Raw genomic sequence first — 24,278 nt, forward strand, 5'->3', positions numbered from 1 at the left:
GCTGAGTAGCTGAGAGTCATTTACAACGATTACTCCAAGGGCTACTCTTTGCTTGTTGGAGTTGACCCTGTTTATCTGTTAGCAAAATAGCTCATTACCACTGGATGGATTTTAGTGAAACTTTCAGAAATTAATCATTGGATGCACCTCTCAATTTCATCAGATACTGAGCTAAAATATGATGTGGTAGTAGCAGAGTCAGAGAGGTTCTTAGAGCTCAGAATAACCAACAGTATTTATACACTGTAATCACAGTTTCGGAGTCATGTCAAAGGAAAATATGTGTTCAGTGCATTTCACCATTAAGCGGAAGAAACAGCAAAGACCCGTCTTGTCTCCAGACTCAAAATATGAGCTGGCTCCTCTCGCTCGTCATGTCTCCGCACGGAGTCTTGCTGGGAAAACTTGGTCAGAGCATCAAATGTTTCCACTCGACCATAAGCACTAAGTGTTCCTTCACAAACGATAATGAGGAGAGCTGAAAGCGAATACTGGGATAGATCTGCCTTCAGAGTCGGAGCGTGCGTCGGCTCTGTTGTATTCGTTTTAATTTCCTGTGTTTCTCATCATTACCACCTGGAGAGAAAAATGTCTGATTGGAGTTTCACAGCATGTGTTATAATCAAGAAGCCATCGCGTCGAGGAGCTGAGAATGGAAGCAGAGCAGCCGTTTGCTTCTGCTGGAAAATCCAAGCTCATGAGTGGAGCCGTGCTGCAGGACTTCATGTGTCGTTATCAACTGTTGTAGGAGATAAACAGCAGATTATTGGTGCAGTGGATTGTTGTCTGCTCAGGTTCCTCACCCCCTCTTTGCATCAGAGCGCCCTTTTATAAATAATGCACTTTGTTTGAGTATCTGTCGGCTCGATACTGCGTTGATAGGAGCGTATTTGAGTTAAAAGGTTGCAGGGCCATGATTAAAATTCTGCTTCAGATGTGCAGAAAGCTGGAAGCGTTCTCAGCGAACGAGAATTCTGCTGCTGATCCGTTTTTCTGCCTTTATGTTCTCATGTTTGCATGCCAAATATAGATGGTGACCTTCTCGGGATTTATGTGCAAATAGTATGTGCAGAAGACAATTTAAACATAAAACACAAACTGGAAAATGGATTTTTACAGTCCACAAGGTGAGTGGGTGAGTCGGGTCATCAAGAAAGATTTACAGAAGAAAGGAAGGTTAAACAGGACGTGATGAATGCTCTGTTGTAAAGGTTTTTATGATACACATAAAAATGTTACATGCTGGAATAATTATATTATACACACTTAAAGACGACGTTAAAATGACAAAGATAAAACTAGAACACTTTATGGTTAGGAACACACATTGTAAGAAATTAAAAAGCCCAAGGCTAGATACGTTTAATATTGAGTTATTAAATTTAATACTTGATAGATCCTAACAGTGTTTAACTGTAGTTAGATAATGGCTCTTAAGGTAATGATTTGTTTATGAATATTAGTTCATAGGATATGAAGTTTTAACCAGATATTTTTATACAAAAATGATTTTCTACTATCGATGGTTTAGCAGTGTTGACGTATTTGAGCTTTCTGTGCCAAGATCCAGCTCACCGAGGCAGCTTTCAGTTTGGGCAACCGAAAAGTTGATCAAATAATTTAATCAAAAAGGCAAATCAGTCGGGATTGAGTCCCTGTGAAGTTCGGGTGTCAAAAGCAGAGACAGGCTGATTATTAGGCTGATTTTGGTCACTTTAAAAAAACACAAGTCGGCCATGTCTGTTCAAACTCAATCAATTACTGAGCAGGAACGTGTGGATGCTGCAACAGCTGCTGCAACCAGCTCACTGTAGCTCACAATGTATTCATTTTTAAATGAGAATGCTCATTTATATATTATTTTTAAATGTACGTGTTCTTCTAACGGTTGGTAAATAATACGATTATTTAAGTTAAGCAAATATACAAATATGAAACATACAAATTGGCCAAAAAATAAACAATTCTAACAAATTGTGTTGTATATCTACTACTGGCTGCCCTGATTTCTAAAGCTCAACATCGGCAATAGCAAAACTAATCAGTAAAAGTTTGTCTAAATGCTTCGTAGTTTGATGCAAATTTCTCGGAATTTGACTCAAACAGATGATGCAATGCATTTCACTTTCTACTTCTTTTATCAAATGTTTTGGTCCAGTAATATAAAGTAGATGTTGAAGAACAGCAGGAAAACAATGAAGGCTCACAGGCGCCCCCCTCAGTGAGGCAGAAGTACTGCCTGCCTCACTTCAGGCTTTTTTATGTGTTCTGTCGAATCAACAAGATTAAATATGTAAAGAATATATGTGAAATGCATTGGGAGTTTTGTAAAGATTTTGACACATCGTCCAAGTGTTTACAAACATGATATTAATAATGAAGAGAGAGAAATCCAAAGGCATGTTCACGAGAGCTGTGTTGGACTCTGAGGGGAGGCAGGGAACAACTCTGCTGCCTCTGTTTGACCAGGAAATGGGTCAATTCAGCAGTTGTGATAGTAAATTGATAAAAATAAGGAATAAAACAGAAATTCCCCCCTAACAAGAATGAAATATAAAACAACATTAACACTTGCTTTATTTTTACTGTCTTTCTTCTTGATTCTTCAAACCTGCCTCCTCTGACTGCCTGTAACGAAGGTCTTTTTGCGCTCCAAGTCGTGCTACCTGGCATTAAGTTGTTACTAAGTGATCCGTTGTTACTGGATGGATCTCTTGAAGCTCATCAGGACTTATCCGGTTGCTGCTTTACCCCATCTTACAGGATCGTTTCGTCATGTTCAGATCAAGCCAAGTGAAAACATCCTTTCCTCACAATCCTGGTCTCTAAATGAGATAAGACGCAAACTAATCATGCATTTGAAGTTTTTTATTAGGGTTAGTTTGTTGCTGCAACCCAATAATGTATTTTGTAACGTATCACTTGGCCCTTTATAGCAAATGAGAATTGTCGCAGTTTAATTATCAACGAGTAAAGATGTTAATCTGCACTCTTTGTCTGTGTGACTGTTGCATTGTAGGTCCTGTGGCTGATGTATGCGTCCAAACAGATGTGGTTAAATTACTCATCTCTCAGCTGTTAAGTGTCCATACGTGATGAGATTTAATTGTTGTTTACTTCCGTCAGCGTCTCGGATGTTGAAACATTTATGCAGAGTATTCAAAGTTCAGACACCGTCTCTGTATTCCTGCGCTCAGCACCAGGTCACCACGAGGTCCAGGTAAAAACATGTCAAACCAAAATGTCAGCATGGTCAGGAAACTGGAATACTTTCGGTATTTGTTGTTGTGCACATGATCTCGCAAAAGGTTAGAAAAATAATATGTCAAATACAATTTAAATATCTGAAACTGCTGGAAAAGTAATGATCAAGCAATAATTTATTACTCAGTGTTTCGCTCCGCCTTACTTAAAAGGACTAAAAAATGAGTAATGAGTGAAATAAGCTGTTTGGATTTTTTGAATCACCACTTGGAGTTTACAAAAACTGGGATTTTTTTTCCCCTCCTTCCAGAATAAAATATTTATTAAACCATAAAAAATAAATGAGACGTCAGGAACAATAGAAAATATGATTAGTCTGATCCATTTACGGAGATTTATTAACTTACTGTTCCATTAGAAAATATTAAAACAGGTTCTCAGACTGTTCTGTAGTAATATATTCTGACTCTTCATACCAGAACCTTCCATTAAGAGTTATCAGGAGAATATTTATGAATGACGGAATAATCATGAGTCATTAATTCATCCCAAGCTCATCCCTTGTTTCTTAATTACAAATTACTTCAGAGCATTTGATTATAATTAATCACCTGAAGGTTGTCAAGCTGTTATTTCCTAATATTTGACTCCTTGTAGGTTAGAGGGAAAAAAAAGTGTCTCATACTGCAAAACAATATAATGTGTTATAGTTCATGGTGGAGGTTCTAACCTTTATTCTCCTCATTTTTCAGTCTGACTGAGAATAAAACGTGCTGCGAACAGTGTAAAAAAAATGACAGAGACTGCTTCGTGTAAAAAAGATGAAAAACAAGCTAAATGTAAAATGTAAAATCTGATGACCCCAGACAAAGTTAAAGTGTTAAATAAGTGTGGATCATTTGAGTTTGGATCTGAAAATTAAACTAATCGTTTCCCATGAAGCAAGAAAGGCTTGTAAAAAAGATGAAAAGCTTCTCCTTCAGGCTAAAAGGCTGTTAGGAGATGTAGATGTCATGAAGACAAAACCTGCAAGAATCTGACAAAAATCTGCTGATTTCCTGGGCAAAAAGCCGAAGTAAAACCTTCATTTGGCCAAAAAAAAGAGGCATCATGGTGAAAATTAAATAGGTGGTGTTGGATCTGTCCATTGCATGAACAAGATCAATGTAAGATAGAAGAAATGCATGATTTGAATAATGTTTTTTTGAAAATATGTGCATATTTGTAGTGAAAGTGTAAATTTAAAAAGTAGAAAACAGCCATTTAAGACAGGGTTTATTTACCAGGCTTAACATAAAGGGACCAACAACATCAATAATGTCTTTCTAGAGATTTAATAAGTAAAATTACAAAAGTTTAAATATAGCAGTTGTGGGATTTGAGTTGGGAACTTGGGTTGGGAATGATGTTTAAAATAACACAGGTTTCCTGATCAATTTAACCCAGGCAGGTTATTGAATGGAATGGGAGCCATTTTTTCCGTTTGCAGCCATCGTTTCGGTCTTAAATCTCCGTGGACGTCTTGCCTGAGTCCCGACCTTAGAACCACTTCATTAAGATGAACGACATCAGTCCGAGTGTGTTCAGTCTTCTGTCTGATACCAGGTTACATCCAGCCTAACGAGTCACGGTTCTGCACGTCCTAATGGGTTAAAGTTAGCCCATTTCCAGAGTCAAGACTTCAGAGCACACCACCAACCCGTCCACTGGTGCGTGTGGGTGGAAAGCTTCTGCATTGCAGTTCTGTAGCAGCCAGTAAGTGTGAGGAAAATAATTCCTCTGAACTTTTGGCAAATCCTGCTATCTTATGTAGTTGGCTGTAAACTGAGTCAAACTTTTAACAACCCTTTTAGTTTGTGAAGCAAACATTAGATAACAGTTTAAACAGAAGAGAACTTTTATTTACCTCTTTTAGCGCCAAAAATAAAATACAGAAAATGTAATTTGTCAAGAATTTGCAGCACGGTGCAGCTGTGGAATCTGGCAACTCCTCTTGAGATGTTTTTATTTTGTATAGACTGTGGAGAACCATGACCCATAGTATGCTATAGTAAAACATTTAATCAAAAACATGTAGTTGGAATTTGTTCAGCGCTTTCATTCAGCTCGTTCAGTCCCCGCGTTTCATCGTGAAAACCCTCGGAGAGTTCAGTACGATGCATCCACATCATCAGCCTCATGCAAATTCTGTTTGATCCGAGCACAATTATTCAGACTGAGGGTCATATCGGATCCACGAGCAGGAGAACATTTTACAGAATTTCAGAACAATGTTGACTTTTTTGTTTTTTAAAACGCAGAGTTCAAATCTGCCATAATGTTATGGGACTTTTATCCAAAAAGAAGAAAGGAGTGACAGCTTGTAAGAGCTTATCATAATAGATGTTTATCATTTTGCAGCCTGAGACAAAAAAAAACTTCCGTAGAGAGAAAGAAGTTTGAACTGTTTTGTCAGGTTTGTGGCAAGGTAACTTACTGTTGAAACAATTTCCTTGGAACTGTAATTTCATCTAGTGAAAATGACAAGAGAAACCTCTGAGTTTGACTTTCTTTGTGCTCTCCTCCTCTTTAGTAGCTCAGCTTTTTTTTTAATGTTTTGCGAGACTTTTTCCAACTTTTTACCCTCTCAAAGTGCTTGCGGCAACAAAAGACTCCTGAGGCTTAGCAGCTACCTAAAAAAAAAAAAAAGACCTCATGTGTTCTATTACTGCGTTTGCACAAATCCCTGCAAGCTCAGCCCCTGCTTCTTTATGCCTAAATGGCAGTTCCCCGAGAGTCCGATAGTCACCGTTCTGCTCCACTGGACCACAGTGATGTGAGAGCAAGCACGTCCTGAGGTCTCTGCAGTGTAGTTCGCAGAGCATTCAGAAGCCTATAAATCTGAACGGTGTCATCTTCCCTCCCGTGAATAGTCATCCTCATGTCTCTGCTGAAAGGAGGCGAAGGAGCTGGATTATGGCCAATGTTTTCATCCCCGCTGGACTCCCGGGTTTCTGGCCGTCGACTTTGATAATAATTGAATTCAGAAAGAGACATGTCTCAATTCAGGCGCGTATTACTCGCGTTGGAGAAAATCCGTATGCCAGACACATTTTAAAAGGTTGCCTTTATTTTTCTCTGATCTCTGTTTGATATATTTAATTTGCAAACATTCAAGGCACTGCTCAATATGCCTAATACATCTTTCAAACCTCTTTATATACCTTTACCTGCACAATTGATCCAACTGACACCATGGTGATCCGTATCTGCACTGAAAATTACCCCCTCAGAGTCAATGCAGCCCTAATTTAGACCATTCCTATTCCTCTTGTTTTTATATTGGGTTTAATAATCCCAGTAGAGCCGAGGCTCTCAGTCAGTCAGTAAAGCCTCATTAACAGCAGCAGTCTCCACCCGGTCAGATCAGCTGCAAAAAAACATTGTTAATATTAATTTAAAAGTAAATATTTTGCAGGATTCATCTTAGCTCAGATTCTTATATTTTGTTGTCGTGAAAAATCAGATATGTTTATTTTCATGCGCTTCTTAGCTCTTCGGAAAAGGACGAGACTCATATATCTTCATTAGCATGCATTAACACATGATCAATAAATAGATTCGCCCTGATGGCTGCTCTGCGAAACAGCGGTTCTGGTGTTGAAGGGTGAACCTGAGGAGATTAGTCTGTTCTGTTTGACTGACAGGTGACAGATTTAGAAGATGCTGAGCTTCATTAACTCCTGGCATGTTAGTCACAGCATGACAAGACAGATAATCAGCAAGAGGAGAGTGGTGTAGCATATGTCTGCCACATTCTTTCTTTAGGATTCTGGCATTTGGATTTTATTTGAATTTTGAGGAATTCATACAAACGCATCACTCGACACCTTCAAAACCTGCAGAAAGATTCATTTTTACTCCTTAGCATTTAAACCAGATGTTGTTTATTTACATTTTTAGCCTGCACTATGTTTTATTCAAACTGTAGTTCATTATTGTTCTTTTTATTTTACTTCTTTTATCGACTCATTTATCTGCTTATTCCTAAACTTTTTATGTGTGCAGCACTCTGGTCACACTCTGTTGTTTCTAAATGTGCTTTTAAATACATTGTGAATTTGACATGAATTGACTTTACTTAAGGAAATTCTGGGTAATTATCTGTTTTTTTTATATGAATACAGGAAGACTAAGTTTCTAGTGCCAAAGTTCTGCACATTTGTTTGTAGTGGCATGGATGTAAATGCTGATAAATTTCTTTGCTCTGTTTTGTTAAAGAAAAAAAACAATCTAACAAAGGTCACTGGAATAACTTGAAACTAATGATAATAATAATAGAAATGCTAAAATTCAACTAATGAAAATCAGTCAAAGCTTTTTATTTTTCATTCACCAAAATTAAAACAGACTACTAAAACCGGCCTTGACAAAAAAGACGGTACCCATAACTTAATATTTTGTTGCACAACCTTTTGAGACAATCGCTGCATTTAAGCGATTTCTGGGCCTCTCTCTGAGACGGCTGCACCTGTCAGCAGGTAATCTGGTCCACTCTTCGTGGACAAACTGTCTCAGGTTTGAAGGCTTTCTTCTCCACGCTGCATGTTTCAGCTCCTTCAGATGCTCAACAGGATTTAGATCAGGGTTCAGACGGTCACTTCAGAATAGCACAATGTTTTGCTTTTAGCCATCTTTAGGTGTTTTTGGTTTGTTATCCTGTTGGAAAACCCATGACCTGCAACTGAGACCAAGCTTTCTGACACTGGGCGGCACATTTTGCTCCAGAATGTCTCGATAGTTTTAAGATCTCATTGTAGCCAGTGCAGAATCAGGACACTCTGTGCCCGCTCTAGAATATAACTGAGCCTCCTCCATGTTTTACTGTAGATGCTGTGTTTCTGCACATGAACTCTTTGTACTTCCCTGGCAAATATTACTCCCTTCACCAAGGCCCTTTTTTACAATTCTGCATTGTTTTAGGAGAAACAGAATACTTTCCCCACCTGCTCTGCCTCTGGCTATCTTTTTATTAATGTCTGTCCTAATCCTTTTCACATACACACGAATGGAAAGTGAAGTTGTTGGAGAAATTGGAGTGGATGCACCTAAGCAGAATCCTGCTCGCTCAGCGAACACATCTCTGGGATTTAATAGTCACTCATCTCCGGCACTTTAAAGCAGCTAAATTTGTCCCCGCTCGATCCGCTGGCTGCACACCGAGCTGCCAGGAGGAGTGTTTAAGGTACGACCAACAGCAGATTTCACAAAGAGAGGAACTAATCCTGATTATTTTGGGTACTGTATTCTTCCTGCGTGTATTTCTGAGGTGAGTGCGTTTGTTTCAGGATGTGCTGAAGACTGCAAGCTTGAGTGAATCTTCTAGTTCTTCCAGCATAAAAAGCAGCGTGAACACTTAATGCTGCATAGCTAAGAAGTGGTTTAATTTAATTCGGGCACCTCAGGAGCTGCTCACACTCGCAGTGTGCCGTTCACGTCCCCGCTGTAGTTCTGCAACGCCGAACTGGCTGCCTGCGTGCTGACTCTGCAGATCTGCACCTCTGTGCTCAGAACGCCACGACTCTTTTCTTTAGATAGGCTTTTTTGAAACGCCGAGCTGCTTCTCGAAACGCCAGTGTTTGTCGGAGCTCCTCTCACAGAGCTGCCACCATCCATCACAGAGCAGACAAAGAAACAGAGAGGAGGAGGAGGAGGAGGAGGATGGGGAGGAGAGGAAGGGGGTCGGAGACAAGAAAACAGTCAACAATCCTCAAAAAAGAAAACTTCGAGACTTGTGCTTTTTTAATCTCAACGCTAGTCCCAGATTGGATGCTGTATGAACAGAATGGAGAGATTTAAGTACAAACTTTTCTTTCTATTTTATTTTCTTATATTTTGCCTGCTAATCTTGACATTTAAAACCAGCAGAACATTTTATACGAGCTGACACAAAGGCAATTAACGAATCAACAAACAGACAAATATTAATAAACCAAACTAGAACGTTTGGCAGGTGTTGCTTTTTAAAAATATACCCTTACTTTAAATCCAATATCGTCATATTTCCCCCAGTGTTGCATCATTCCTTCTTTTATCTACACTCTGCTGATGTTTTAGACCTGAAGAAACCAACTCTTATAAATTTTTCAGAGCAAAATGTTTTGTTTTTTTGGTTCTCAGTCATGTAAAGTTTTTTGGGGGGCTTTTTTAAAGCTTATTTAAACCACTGGAGTGCTCATTGTGCACACTGCTGCAGCACCAGTTCGTTCTCATGCAACACAGCACCTAAAGCACAGCTTAGCAGGCTTCATCACTTCACATCTTTTGATTTCGCTCTTTCAGCAGCCAGATTATGGTACCAGAACATACACAACGATCCCTAAACTACTGCAAGATACTTTTAAATTCGGCAGAGCAATGCTATCTGAAAACTGGTGATCACTTTGGTTATGTTTCGTCTTCGAATCCCACCAAACGGCTGAAGATCCTTGAAATGAAACCGTCTCTCAAACTTTCCAGTCTGTGAACTTAAACAGGTTTATAAAGAGAAAAGATGAAATTAAAAGACATTGAGAGAAACAGAATTTTTGATTTAGGTTTTAGGCCTTATGGGGTTTTTCTGTAAAGTGTGCAAAAAAAAAATTGATATAAAAATAGTTTTTTACTAGTTTTCTGTAGATTAAAACAAACATTTTGATGTGTTTTTAGTCACTTGTTGACCAAACAGAGACGTAGCTCTGACATCAGGAGGGGTGACAGCTCGTGTGTTTTACCGTGGCAGCTGGTGCTTCTGCACAAACAAACAGGCAGATTTGACTCTGTGACAACCTCCAGCTCAGTTTTAATTTTTTTTAACCATTGTTCTGTTTCTGCACTTCACACATGAGACAACAACAGAGCAACAGTCTCACCTTGGGTGTGCAACTTAAAAAAGAGACTCTATACAGGATTATATTATATTATATCAGAATCTAATCACGTCTCTTACAATTTCCCAAGTGCACAACTCTATAAAAGTGTTTCTGGTTCAACTGAAGATTCTTTTCACACTGTTTGGGAAATAAAACTTTCCTTGCAGACCGGAGTAGAGTCTTCAAATAGTTTGCTTTGTCTGTTCGTTGCTAAATAGTCTGTTTCTACAAGATTAAACAGAAGAGAATCAATTAATTTACCCCCAAGAAAAATGATCAGTTCTCTATTTAAAGAAAAAATCGGAATAGTTATTAATTATTTTCTGCCAATCGACTAATTAATTAGCTGTTTAGTAGCATCGGTTCTAAAAATAGGTAGCTTAATCTTTATATCCTGCTCAATCTTTTCTGATGCTTATTTTTTTCTGGAAAATATGTATTTTTTTTATTTAGATGCCACGAGTATTAATACAAACAGACGTGCTTAGTAGTAGCAGCCATCTTGAAATGGACAGAAGTTAATAACTTGTAGATGTATTTTCAATAATTACATCTAGTGATTGTTTCCTGAAGATTTCATTAAAATCTTCTTACATTATGCTAAAAGACAGTTGTTGTAATGCCTGAGTTTTAAATAAAGACGCTGCACAATGTGCAGTCATCAGAAGAAGAAGTGTTGGGGAGGACTCTCAGCTACTATCTCATTAAATTTTACCTCAATATGAAGACTGAGTTAGAGTCATTTTTGGGTTTCCTAATGTTGATTTGCTGTGGTGGCCATCTTGAGTTGGGGGTCACTCAAAAAGGTAATTAAATATAGATATTCATCCAATTCTTTCTTTTCCCTAAAGTCAATCCAGTGTTTTGCTGACAAATAAACAGAAACATCATCATCCCTTTGCTCACATATAGGAAAAAAAAAACACATTTCTGTCCCAAATAATTTTCATTCATGGAGTTAGTTTGAAGTCTTATGAGGGTCTTCAGGAATAATTTTTCATCTCTTGAGCACATGTCATATCAAACATTTGCTCAGAGCTGAGATGAGATACTTTGAAGACTTACTAAAACTCCGACGTGCAACAGACCAGCAGTCATGTCAAGTGGTTTCTGCATCACAGCTCTGATGTCGTCCCGGTCCTCCGCAGACCTGCTCTGTCAGAGACATGCTCAGCATCATTAAATGCTGCTCTGCTCCCTTTTACACTCCGGGCTCATGAGTAACAGCCATGTGAATATGGAGAGTGAAAGTTTGGAGTGTTTGATGTGAAAGAGAAGAGTGGAAAAAAAAAAAAAAGCCCACAGAATATGTTGGCGAGAGTTTTCCCCTTCACAGAAACGTCTAACTCTGTAAAGTGTTGATATGAAGTGCCTTTGAACTCCCCGAGTTGTTTACCTGCAGAGAAGAGTGCTAATGAACGATAGTGGTAATACCTGTGGTCTGAACTCTGTGTGGCTCGTCTAATATGAGACACCTGCTCTGAGACTCAAATTCTGAGCATCAAAGTCACTGATAATAATAATGGCTTCAGAATCGTCACCCCCCCCCAAATTAAAGCAAATCTCAAGTTCAGCCATTTAATCCCTAGTTTGTGAGTTTTGTGCAACCTGTCATTGTGCTGCAGCTCAGAGAGACAGGCAGAGCTCTGACCCACTTTCATCTTCCTGAAAAAAAAAAAACGGGTTCAGACTCACTTCCACAAACAGTCCTAATTGGCGAGAGGCTTGTCACTGGTGCTGCCTGTAGCCCTGGCTTTCCAAAAGCGTGTGGATTTTAAAATGTCATATTTGAGCTCACACAAGTCTTCCCTAACAAGCGGCGTTAACCTCGACTGCATGAAAACGAGAGGATCCTCATTTGCTCTCCTTATTTCAGCAGATGCCGAGACGTTTCTTCTCTGCTTTTTGTGCCAGTTGTGTCTTCGGCTCTTCACATTTGCGTTTGTGCTTTAGAAACTGCAGTAAGAAAAAAAGCCCGTAGTTTATACGCCTTGTTTGTCTCTGAGTCCAATCTGTGTGTTTCATATACCTGTTAATATTAAAGACATTGTGTTTGGATGCATACAGCACAGCAGCAAAACTGACATTCCTTTCTTAGCTGTTGATATTCAGATGGAAAACAATTTTGCATCACAGAAAACATACATACAATAGATTCAACAGTACCTGTAAAAAACAAACAAAAAAAACACAATGTAGATGCAATAATCCCTCACTACCAAATGGAAAATGATAAGGTTTTTACTCGTGTGTGTTCACGTGTCTGACTGATCAAAATGATGGGCACCAAAGCTAACTGACATTAGCCTACACAAAATTACTGTAGCTCAGTCAATTTGACAGATATTGAGCTAAAATTTTATGTTATAGTAGCTGAGCGTCATTAGCAACACGTCCTGCGAATGTGACTTCTCACATCTTTATATAAGTTTATGCCTGACATTAGTTTTAAATTTGAACCAAAATGGCTACAACTGCATCGTTTCTCAGCATGAGATGATTTTAGACTAAAACCTTTCTAGTATGAAAAGCAGAAGGCGATATGGATTCCTTCAAAGAATGCTAGGCCTTTAATTCGTTTTAGCTTTTGTCTTTACTGCTGAGGTGGTCATTATTTTTCTCCTACTCTGTGAGACAAATCTGCATCTTTGCTGCAAAGTGACACCAGGGGACATTTGAAGTGACTGATGAACAAGTACGTAAGACAATAAAAAGAGAACACCAATGACATAAATCACAATATCAACAACATTACAATAAAACAACCAATGAGGCCGATTGAATTACTTAAATAGGAATGTTTGCATGACATAAATATGAAGTTGTATTTGATTTATTTTCTGTAATTCTGATTTATTTCTTTGTTGTTCTTGTGTTTAGTGTTATGTTTAGCTTTGCTCCCTGTGCCCTTTGTGTCCTCAGTTCAGTACCTCTCTGGCTGCCACACCCATCTGCACCTGTCCCTCGTTTGCTAATCAGTTCACCTGTGTCCACTTACCAATCACCCTCTGCCTTTAAAACCTGGTCATACCCCCTGGTTCATCGTTTGTCTGTTTGCTGTCATGTTCAGTCTTGTTCACTCGTGTATTCCTCCTTTTGTTCCCAGTTTGCCATTTCTTGTGACTTTTTTTTTTTTGTTAGTTAGTCTCTGCTGCCACGTCAGCCATTTGTTTCTTTTTTGTTTCTTTTCTTAAAAGAAATTAGTTTTATTTTCAGGCGTCATCTGCATTTTTGGTCCAAAACCACCATTTTTCTACCCCTCATGACAAAACATACTTATTTTAGTTCCTCACAGAATGATATAGATGTATTTCTCAATGCAACATTTGTTGTTTAAATACATTTTCCATCCATCTGAGGTCGGGTCACAGAGACAACAGATCCAGGAGCTTCGTGTACAAAGGGTGAGAACTCTGTTTTCTTGATTTAATTCTAAGTCCTGTTTCAGTAGAAAATCCACTCAAGTCTTTGAACATGAGGTCCCTGAAGAGAATCCCACGCAACCCTCTCCCCAGTGACACTCTCCAGCTCCTCCTGGGGCTCCCAAGGCATTCTCAGACCAGAAAGAATATATATGTAATATCAGTTTTAGGTTTTTAGGTCCTAGTGGGATGTGCCTTAAACACTTCAAAGAGAAGCTGATCAGGAGGCATCCTAATCAGACGTCTGAACCACCAAAGCTGACTCCTTTGAGAAGCAGCAGCAGCTCTACTCTTGGATTGTAGAGTTCCTCAGCTGATCTCCAAGGCTGAGACCGGCTGCCCTGCAGAGGAAGTTCATTTTAGCTGCTTGTTGTTGTTTTGCTCATGATCTTTAACTCATGACCACAAGCGATGACTGGAATGTAGATGGAGCAGTAAATGGAGAGCTTCATCTTTCAGTTCAGGTTTTTTTTTTTTTTTTTTTTTCACCACAGACCAAAGCAATGCCCCCTTTACTCAGATGGAGCCCTGTCTATCCATCCCTTGCATCATCCTGCCATCACTCATGAACAACACACAGAGATACTTGGAGTTGAAGCAGAGACTCATCCTGAACATTAAGGACAGATAAAAATTCCCAAAATACTGAAACACCTGGTCTCCGTCCTCACACGGGATCAGGAAGATGCACAGAGGAAGAGAGTCATAAAACAGCCAAGAGTTCCTCTTAAAATCAAAAACACATTTATTCACTTTCAGCGCTGAAAGGGAGACGTGAGAAAAAGACCCTTACCGAAGTTCAGAGCACTCAGCCTACGTCTCAATCTAACTTCCTGTTCAATGTACTTTTGTTACTCTATAAGCAAAACATCAGTCCCATCTGGTACTTTTCCATGTCAGTGTTTTTCCATTCTCCTCGTGTAGAGCCACTTCCTGGATTTCATGACATCATCTCATCATGTGTTCTCTATGACCTGCAATTATCCTTTACATTGTTTCTGGGCTCTGAACTCTGGTAAAAAGAAACTTTTTGGTCTTACATTTTATATAACTTTTATATAACATTTTATATAACTTCACAACATGGAGAGAGCTTTCCATCATTTTCTTGTTGAGAATCACGGCCTCAGATTTGAAGGAGCCGACTCTCATCCTGGCTGACAACAGTTAAAATATTAAAAGTTAAAATATTCCATTTTCTATGAGCTGCATTTGCTTTCTCTTGCTCTGCAATGAAATTAACCCTTTCATGCATGAATTATGATAACTACAACCAGGATTTTTTTTCCCAAAGTGTTTTTATTTTTCTTAAGTGCATAAAAAAAGGTTGAAAAATGTTTTTCAAAAACTTTTAAACATGTCCACTCAGATGGACAGCATACATTTTGAGATATTTTACTCGATGGCAGTGTATTGCACGATACATTAGTGTCCTCTTTAGTGATCTATGTGCAGTTATAACATAAAAAAACACACATATACAGAAAAATGGCTTTTAAATAGCTGCCCACTGCAGTGATCACAATGCATGAAAGGGTTTAAATAATATAAAACTTTAATATGGATGCTTAGGTTCCCAATAGGTGCTTAAACAGTCCATAATCTGGCCTCTAACCTTTTATACATACAAATAAAGTCACTGAATATGTTATCAGTGAGTTCTGTTTGCCTGTAAATCAATTACCTGTGTTGGTTTTATTCATGTCTGGAGGAATTAGCTGAAAAACACAACGAGAGTGGTTTCATCAAGTGCTGAAAGGAGGCTTCAGGCAGATTTATCAAAGCCATCAGAGGAGTTTTTTGTTCAGCTGATGGTTTGAAATCCCCCCCTGAGATTTGTTCGTCTGAAGTCTTTGACTCAAAGAATAAAAGAGAGTTTAGATATTTCTCAGTACTGGTCTCCTGTTCTTTTCACTAGGTGGCACACTGATCAAAGTTATGCAAAACCAGCAGAGGGTACTTTACTCTTCTCTTCCTGGAGGAGGGGGCGTTCAGTGTGACTCAAATAGGAATAATTTATTAATCTTACATTAGTAACAGGAGAGATCAGAGGTGACCTTTTTCTTTTAAAAAGATTGTTTCATCTTCAGAGGTAACTGCATGTTAAAAGTGAATTTTTATGCAGCTAATAGGTTAATATGATTGGAGTTGATTAGTCATTAAACCCATTTTGTTTATAAGTGTGAAATTTGGGATTTTAGCCTCAGCCAGATCTTTTGGTTTAGCTCATAAGGGCAGAAAGTAGCAGTTTTGTTTGCATTAAACTGATGCTGTCAGTAAGACGGGGAAGAGACCCGTGTTTTCACTTCATTGTTTGCAGCGTGCTTTAAAGCTACCAGATGGTGGCAATGTTGCCATGAGCAGGATGGAACCCTTTTTAAAGTTTTATTGTCTATTATGGTAAAAGTTGTCAAGATGGGACTAAACCTTCTCAAATACCGAAGTGTCAGACATGTTTCTGTCTTCTTTTTGACAGAATACATTTGCTGATTAGAGATGTGTGCAGAGATGCTGTTTGAAGAGATGATGTGACGGTGAAGCTTTTAGAAATAAAGTCAGAGAAGAGTTTTTGTGAAATTAATCTGAAAATAAAAGATTAAAGGTTTCAGAGTTTTGGTTATTATCTCAAATTATTATTATTATTTTTGTTTTTTCATATGGAGTTCATTTTACTTCCCTTTAAAGTGAGTCTGTCTTAAGTCTTATCATGATTTTTACAGGAAACTTAATAAAATCTATAAAATTCCATCATTTTTACTAAAACAAAGATTTTTTTTGGTAATATTACAGCATGTTTTAATTGAAGTAACAGTAAACAATAATAGACAAAGATGGGAAAATAGTCATTCTCTAAAGCCAATAACCATCAACAGAAAACCCGATTTACAAATGATTGATGCTAGGAAATACTTGATTTTTGGAGGTTTTTTTCTACTTCTTTGATTTTAAATATAATATTTATTTTTTCTTGGAGCTGTTTTTTGTCATCTTACCTGAATCCAAACTATGAGAACTAACTGAAGAAAATAAAAAGCACATCACAGATTAGAAACTAAACAGATTTCACATTTTCTGTTTTTACAAATATGCAAAAAGTTTCCTAAAATCTAACTGAGTATTTTCAAAGTTGGCCGACATTAAACAGACTGAATACAAAAGGAAACAGAAATAAAAGATTCAGGAGCCCAATTAGAGGGACTGTTGTTGATATGTTCCCATAGACAACATCCTGCGAGAACAAAAATTGGAGGTTTATGATGTGATGGAACTGATTGTGAGAATACTGATCGGCAGAAAGCCAGAACACACACACACACACACACACCCCGATCCCCCCTACACACACTCACACACACACACACAGGAGAGGACAGACAAGGACATAACAGGAAAGAAGGAAATAAGATAATAAAAGAGTAAAAAACAAAAGGTCTTTTCCTCCGCAGACCCTCAGTCAGAACCCATTCAAATGTCTTTGAAAAATCCCAACCCTCATAAAGGGCCTGAAGACCGAATGATCTAATAATCCCATAATATTGTAACGCAGAACATTTTAGACTTGACACTTTATTATTATCGCATGTCTCCATTGTCTATGAGCTACTGCAGGAAAATTTTAGGAGTTCTTACTTGACAAGATGGTTTGTGGTGGGTAAAATTTTTACTTAGCTGCTCATTTGATTATTTATTATTTCAGAATAAACGATCAGTGGTTTTCAGTATTGATTCCTTGAGCTTGGCCAACAAAATCGATGTTTGGAAGTTTGTGTTTAGATTCCGCAGGGAGAGACGAAAACCTTTTTCCGCCCTGCAGAGTTTATGTAAAGACCTTTTCCTCCGAGCTGCCCTTGAGCTCCACGCTGTCTTATCCTCGACAATTTTCTGTTGTTAGATAAGCTGAAGAGCCAACGAGGGAACCGACAATCTGTTTGAGGGCAAGTTTATGTTTATCAGCAGCTGGATCTCACCCTAAAAAGTCCCAGCTCCCTTTAAGTACATCTACTTCAGGCTTTGCAGCAAAACATTTTAAATATTCAAACTGTACACTGTGACTATATCTTATATTAAAACTACACAATGTGGTTTGTTGTTGAATGCTTTTAAAACTTATTAGAAATTGTCTCCAACAGCAAAGCTTCAGATTAAACTTGGTTGCAGGTCTTTTCTGTTTCCCAGTTTAGAAACAAAAATTACATCACACTGATTTCTATAATCTGATTTCTGAGGTGCTTTGAATGCAGCACCACAGTGAGCGAGGCGGGAACGAGCTGTTTGCAGACGGCAGTAACGGGAATATCTGGTAAATCGCTGTTCCAAGTTTGCACAAATAGTTTCTATTCTGCTTGTCTTCCAGAAAGATTAAATTGTGTATTTTTAGCTTTATTCCTTCAGAAAATTTAGAAAGAACGTCAAAAGCAATAAACATTGGTAAAACGACCTCTAAGTTGCTGGACAAATTGGATTTTTGAAATTCATTTAATTTCTATATTACAGGCAAATTACAAACACGTAAATGAGAAAATAAACACAGTAGGTGGGTTTTTATGTCTCTCTCTGGATTTGTTCCAAAGACCAGATCTGATCACATCAGAAACAGCTTATTGTCTAAACAAGACAGAACATTACTGCGGCTCTGTGGGAACTGTGGAAATGAGAATCAAATGAAGAGCTGAGAGATTTTTCTTTCAGCGAACAGAGACGGGTTGCCTGGCAGCCTGCCGCAGCTCCTCTTCATCATCTGATTGTTTTTGACAATTTCTCTGATTTCCCAGAACATCAGGTCAGGAGGAATGGAGCAAAACAAAAACTTTAGAGCCTTGCAGTTTGACCTGATCCATCTCACATTTTAAATTCAATGCGTACTCACTCGCATAGTCCTAATTCTGCACATTAAGATGGATTGCTCTTATCTGAATCAAAGAAATGATTGAAAACCAGCAAGAAGGAAAAGATCAAAGTTTTTTAATGTTCTTTAGAAGCCCAACACTGAAGTATGGTGCAAACGTTGTGCCTCTTACAGTTTTGAAACTGAACATGCGGAGAGGTACTTGGATGCTACTAAAAGCTCTCTGTGTCACTTCTTGCAGATAAAATCCTAAATATGACTAGAGGGGATTGACTCTGAGCAGTTATTCTGGTTTTTAGGGTGTATTAAAGAGCTGACCATAAAAGTAAGCATCGTAAAGATTAAAAAAATTAGTCTGTCAGACATTTTAATGCTGTGTGGTTTGCCAAAACTGACAGATTTATCTAAAAAAACAAACAAACAAGGTGTTTGCAGAAAAAACAGCTAAAATTATCAATTAATGTTAGGATTTTGCATTTTAAAGAGAAACCTTTTACAACAGGAGCTAAACTTAGAGGTTTCCCTGTCAACTGTGAAGACAAAACTTTGCCTCCCAAACTCTAAAGTCACAAACAAGTGACTTTACCACAAATCTTAATTGAGATTTACTAAATTATCGAAAACATTTACTATTTTATTTTTGCTTGATTATGTTGATTTTAGAACCTTGAAAATGTATGTCTGGCAGGGTTTTTTGTCTCTGGGATGTTTTCAGAGGATCTTTTAGGGGGAGAAACTCTGGTGTTTTTGAGGTAATTAAGTCTTTCAGTAAAGTGAATTCTCTAGCAAGGCAATGAGGACTAGAAGAAAATTACAGTCCAGTGTGGATGCTGTCATATGGGTTTGGATTTTCTGTAAAAAAAAAAGGAAGATTTTACGTATTTGACTTGAAGTTTATGCATTGGTCCCTCAGTGTGACTGCTGTTTTATCTGGCACTGCTGTCATTGATATGAGTTCCTTCATTTGGGACTGTCTCAGATTTTTACAGACTTTTCCATCCTTTCAGCTGATTCGGCTCACCTTTGGGACTGGAACACATCCTATTAGGAACTTCTTGAAATTGCCCGGGCTGAGGCTGGCTGACTTCCGTAGAGAGTAGAGTCCGTATCTAGCAGAGGCGTTGTTTTCATATTCTTTTCAGCACGCTTCCTTGTGGGAGAGCTGATTGAACTCATCTGAATACATATTTGATTGTACTGATGTAAAAACAAACCTGTACAGAAACAGAAATGGTTACTTTTTTTTCCCTGAGCAGTGACATCGTTTTATGAGTGAGTTGTCCCCTTTTTTCATATGCAGATTAAATCCTCCTTTCACAAAGACTGCAGCGGCTGACTAAACACCAACATGCCTCATTAGGGTTTCATTGTTGATGCTGTTTTCCTCCTGTGGGTGGCAACAAGGATTGTAATGAGCTGTCTACATCTCACAGTCAGCAGCCTCGAAGGGCCACCTGTGTGTGGGAGAGTGTGCTTCACAAAAAAATACAATATCCCTCTGATTTCAATAATTATGTGCTGCTATATCACATTAAATGTCATTTATTTCATCTTAAATTAAAGGCCTAGCATTGCTTTAAGGGATGCATGTCGCCCGTTGTCTTTCATGCCAGAGTTTTAGGCAAACATTGTAAATGATGTTATGTGTTAAAATCTTGCGATTTTAACACATAAATCTTAAATGGGGGTTGACTCCAAAAGTTAATGAGTTATACTCATACATCTAGTGGTTACTTTCTGAGAGTTTTATTAAAATCCATCCACTGATTTGTGCGATATTTTGCTAATGCTGCAGACAAATGAACACACAGACACAGGCATAAATATTATCACTTTTTCTCTTTAGGTGGCCGATGATAAATATTGTTCATACAAACTGTTATGAAATTTTAGAGATTGGAGTTATTTTAAAATGGCAACATTCCCAGAATTAAATTCTATTTCCCCAAACTGAGGTTGTTTAAATAACAGGCAAGACAATAATTGTTCATAACATTTGTAGTCCAGCTCTGTGGAAATATTATGAACAATTATTAACTATCCCTCTCAGTTGGAAACAACACTACCTTATTAACCGTGCTGTAATATAAACCACAGAGTTTGTAAGTTTATGTGCAACTTGTGTCCCCCTGCTAACATGTATATAGAAGCTACAGTATCTGATACTGTAAAAAGATGGTTTGACCTTTTTCCTAATCAGATATTCTTGGCGGAGGACTGGTTTGTGTGCTAATATTAATGCCGTTGCCATGCCTGGTTTCTTCCAGGAAGAATATTAAATGTGGAAGTGTTGCAGATTTGCAAACCTCAGAGCTGAACCGCCTTTAAACATTGATCAGGGATGTCATCAGCCCGCGGAGAGGAGTTTCAGCAGCTTGTAATTTCACGAGTGAGAGGCAGTCGGTTATTACAAATGCTTCAGCAATTTCAAAATGCTACACTGAGTGTGGTTCCTGTCATTTTCATCTGATGCTTTATGCCTTTGGTCAAAAGCTCTGGCATTTGCATTATGATATGGTGTGTTGACATTTTCCCAGTAGCCTGTAGGTAGCTTTCATGAAAAGCCACCTGTCTGTGTGTGAAAGAATGTGTTAAAAATAAGGACTGAAATTGAAGCAGAGAGCAGGCGAGGGTGTGTCCTGCTCTTCCGGCTTGACGGCGTGTCATTTTCAGCAGCAGCATGTTATTACTATGAGTGCTTGGCCATCTTCTGGACACTGAGGTGCACCTTGTAAATGCTGAACATGAAATTAGAATCCAGCCCTCAACGGCTGTCATAAACAATTTTTCCCTCCCCTCTTACACCCTCCCATCCAGCTCGGATTCGATCTGCAGGATGCTGCTTTACCTGCAGGGTTGCCGCTCGTAAACATGTTTCTGTTTGTTGAGATTCTGCAGTTCATGAGAGGCCTGCAAGGTGCGGCTATAAATCTTTGATCATTCCGTGTAAAAAGCTGACCTTAACTGTCCCCAGTGAGTCACACGCTCTCTCAGTCACTCTGTCACTCTTGGGCAAATTCACCTCTGGGCCGGCATGGAAGAAAAGAAATCGAGAACACGTGAACACGTGACGCCTGATGCTGACATAATCAGTGGAGTACAATCAGCTGATTACTTGCTCTGTCTGTGAAATTACTCAATCCAGAGACAAAAAAATTAAGAATGAATACTAAAATCTATGATTTAAAAAAGAAATCATAAATCAGTTCTGCTGATTGTAAAGTGCTCCTTGCCTTTCCTCACTGCAGAAGTTATTTGTCAAAACAAGAGTAAAATGAAATAAATTACAATGACAACTTCTTTTCTTGTTTGAGGAGCAGATACAGTTTGCCAAAGTGAAACACTGCAACATGAAGGAAACTGCATCGGTTAAAAAAACCTCTCTGTTGAGGATTAGCTTGGATAACATTCAGAATAAAACAGCAACAACCTTGTTAAAAATGTTTTCTCTGTGTTACTGTCCCTTCATTTAAAGCAACATTGCTCGAAGTCTGGACTGAGCCCAGATCTGGACCAAACAACAAATCAGTTTGGGTCCAGCCCATGGCATCGTATTGAAATGAATTGGTACAACGCAACAAAGAGTGATGTGGCTCCTTAAAGAGTGCATACAGGGAGAGAGAGTGCACAAATTGAGCAAGCAGGCCTGTGTTCGTATAAAAATGATCTTACTGTGTGAGAAAATGTGCAAAAATTTCAGTTCCAGTCTCACCAAACTCTGTTGGCGTCCAGCATATTGCATTGAGTCTTCACTATGCCACGCAACCATGGAGCTATCTAAGTGTGCAAAAACAAGAAAGGGAGACTTAGAAAATCAAGAATCAAGCTTTCAAAGATGAGTGGACAGAGAAATGTGCATGTATTTTGTTCTCACCCTGTTTTGGCAGCTTATTGATGGCAGGCAGTGTAATTTTCCACATGATGTTAGTCTATATTTTAACTGTCTCAGAGCATCTGTAAGCTTTAGCCCAATCATTTTAATGTTACAGGGTGTCGTCGCCTTTAGGTTCAGTTCATCTAATGTGTTTATTTTTGTGCAAAAACAAAGGCACATTATTTTGTTGAGGCATGAAAAGTAATTAAGTTAATCAAGTTAAACCAGTAAAATTTCCTGTAAAATTACGATGTTCATTAAGGGTCACAGGTTCACAAGCAAACAGTACCGTTTTCTTAAAGGATTTGATTATCACTTGTTGTTCTAGACTCTTCACCTTATCCAGATTTTGACCTTTGGATATAAAGTTTCAAAGCCCCTGATTTAGAGTATTAAAGACCTTTTACAACCTTTGTAGTAAAACTAAGAGTGCCTGTCTTTTGTCTCTTGTTAACTGCTAAAAGCTTTTTGTTGCTATAAACATTTCTGAGTATCCAAGTCTAAACATCACAGAGATGATCCAAACTGCTGATTGGAAAATGCTAAACAGCTGTGTGATTCCAGTGTCAGCTAAGGTTGCCGCAGTAAGAAAACGTGGAACATTCAGACTGAGTCAAACTAAAAACTTGTTCACGTTTTCTCCTGATTTTGACACTCTGAACACCAAGACTTCCTTCAAACATGGGTGTGATATTAGTGTTTCAAGTTTAAAAGAATGAAAAAATAACTCCAGTTTTCTTTGGAAGTTTTGCTTTCATTTTGGATTGGTTAGTATGGAGCAGTTTTTGTTGTTTGTGCGATTTGAAGCTTCCCAGCACTAAAGACACAGTTTCACTCTGCGGGTCTGAAAAGTCAAATTATAATTTTCTGCTCTGTTTGGAAAATAAAGCCAGCTTGAGTAGAAAGAAAACTCTAAACACATAAGATGGTTAAAGAGAAACATCTTCAGAACAAATGTTAAACTTCCTCTAATCTGTACATCTATCCTTTTCAAGAGAAAAGTTTTGATTTTTAGGTGTTTCATTTTTATTTTTTTGCACTAAATTGCAGAGTTCTCAGGAAAAAGTTCAATGATTGTTTAAGAAAAGTCATTTAATTCTCATTTTCTAAAACAAACACATCTTACTAACAATACGCAGCATTATCTGGTAATAAAAATGAAACAAATTATTAACCTAAAAGCTCATGATGCCAAAACAATTATATCAGAAATTATTTGTCGATTATTTATCAGGTTAAAAAGAGTTAGCAATGAGTCCCACGTTCATATTTATGTAATAAGCAAGTTTTGGGTCCTTATTTTAAAGTTTTACTAAAATATACTTTTTACTCATACAGAACATTGAAAAGTCTAAACTTAGGACTGAATTTGCTTCTGATTATTAATATCTGAGCTGCAAATATAATGTCAATACTTTTTCTTTATGGTTAAGAAAAAAATGACCTACTTCATAATTGTCTGCAGTGGCTTGATTTAACTTTTACCTGAAGCAGAAGCTTCATTGTTTTTATGGTTCATGAATGTCTTATTATAGATTAAAATTCAGGTTGATATTTCACTATGATGGTTTCATTATATTTGGAAGCTGTAAAATCTCGAATGGATATGAAACTGAAGCCATATACGAACATTTTTTAACTTCACTGCAGGAGTTCATAAATATTTAACAGATTTATGTACAAATGTTAGTTGGAAGCTGAGCAGAAAGGCTAAATGTTTTCTTTCCTGATCTGTTGCCCTGAAATAAAAACTGCTCATCACTCTACTGACCCTCCTTTAAAATGTGTATGTTTCATTTTTTGTTAGTATTGATGAAATAAGTCTGTCTTACCACCCGCAGGCACCAAGTAAAGAGTTTTATGACCTCTAAGCAGCCTCTTGTCTCCACAGTTCCTCTGGGGCTGTGACCATTACAGAATGGATTATATACAGGTGCTGGTCATAAAATTAGAATATCATGAAAAAGTAGATTGATTTCAGTAATTCCATTTAAAAAGTGAAACTTGTATATTATATTCATACATTACATACAAACTCATAT

The 24,278-nt window shown here is 37.9% G+C and overlaps 1 protein-coding gene across 2 annotated transcripts in view; it reads left to right on the forward strand.

Moving 5' to 3' along the window:
• kaznb (kazrin, periplakin interacting protein b) overlaps positions 1-24,278 on the forward strand; it is a 113,676-nt gene that overhangs the window by 1,237 nt on the left and 88,161 nt on the right. The window contains exon 1 of one of the 2 annotated variants that reach the window (XM_025004185.2): positions 13,262-13,498. The exons of the other annotated variant lie outside the window; for it this stretch is intronic. The gene's annotated coding sequence lies outside the window, so the exon portion shown is untranslated. Of the gene's footprint in view, positions 1-13,261; positions 13,499-24,278 lie in introns of those variants that run through there. 2 annotated transcript variants of the gene reach the window in all.

Source organism: Kryptolebias marmoratus, linkage group LG4, assembly GCF_001649575.2.
Source record: "Kryptolebias marmoratus isolate JLee-2015 linkage group LG4, ASM164957v2, whole genome shotgun sequence".
Lineage (NCBI taxonomy): Eukaryota > Metazoa > Chordata > Actinopteri > Cyprinodontiformes > Rivulidae > Kryptolebias > Kryptolebias marmoratus.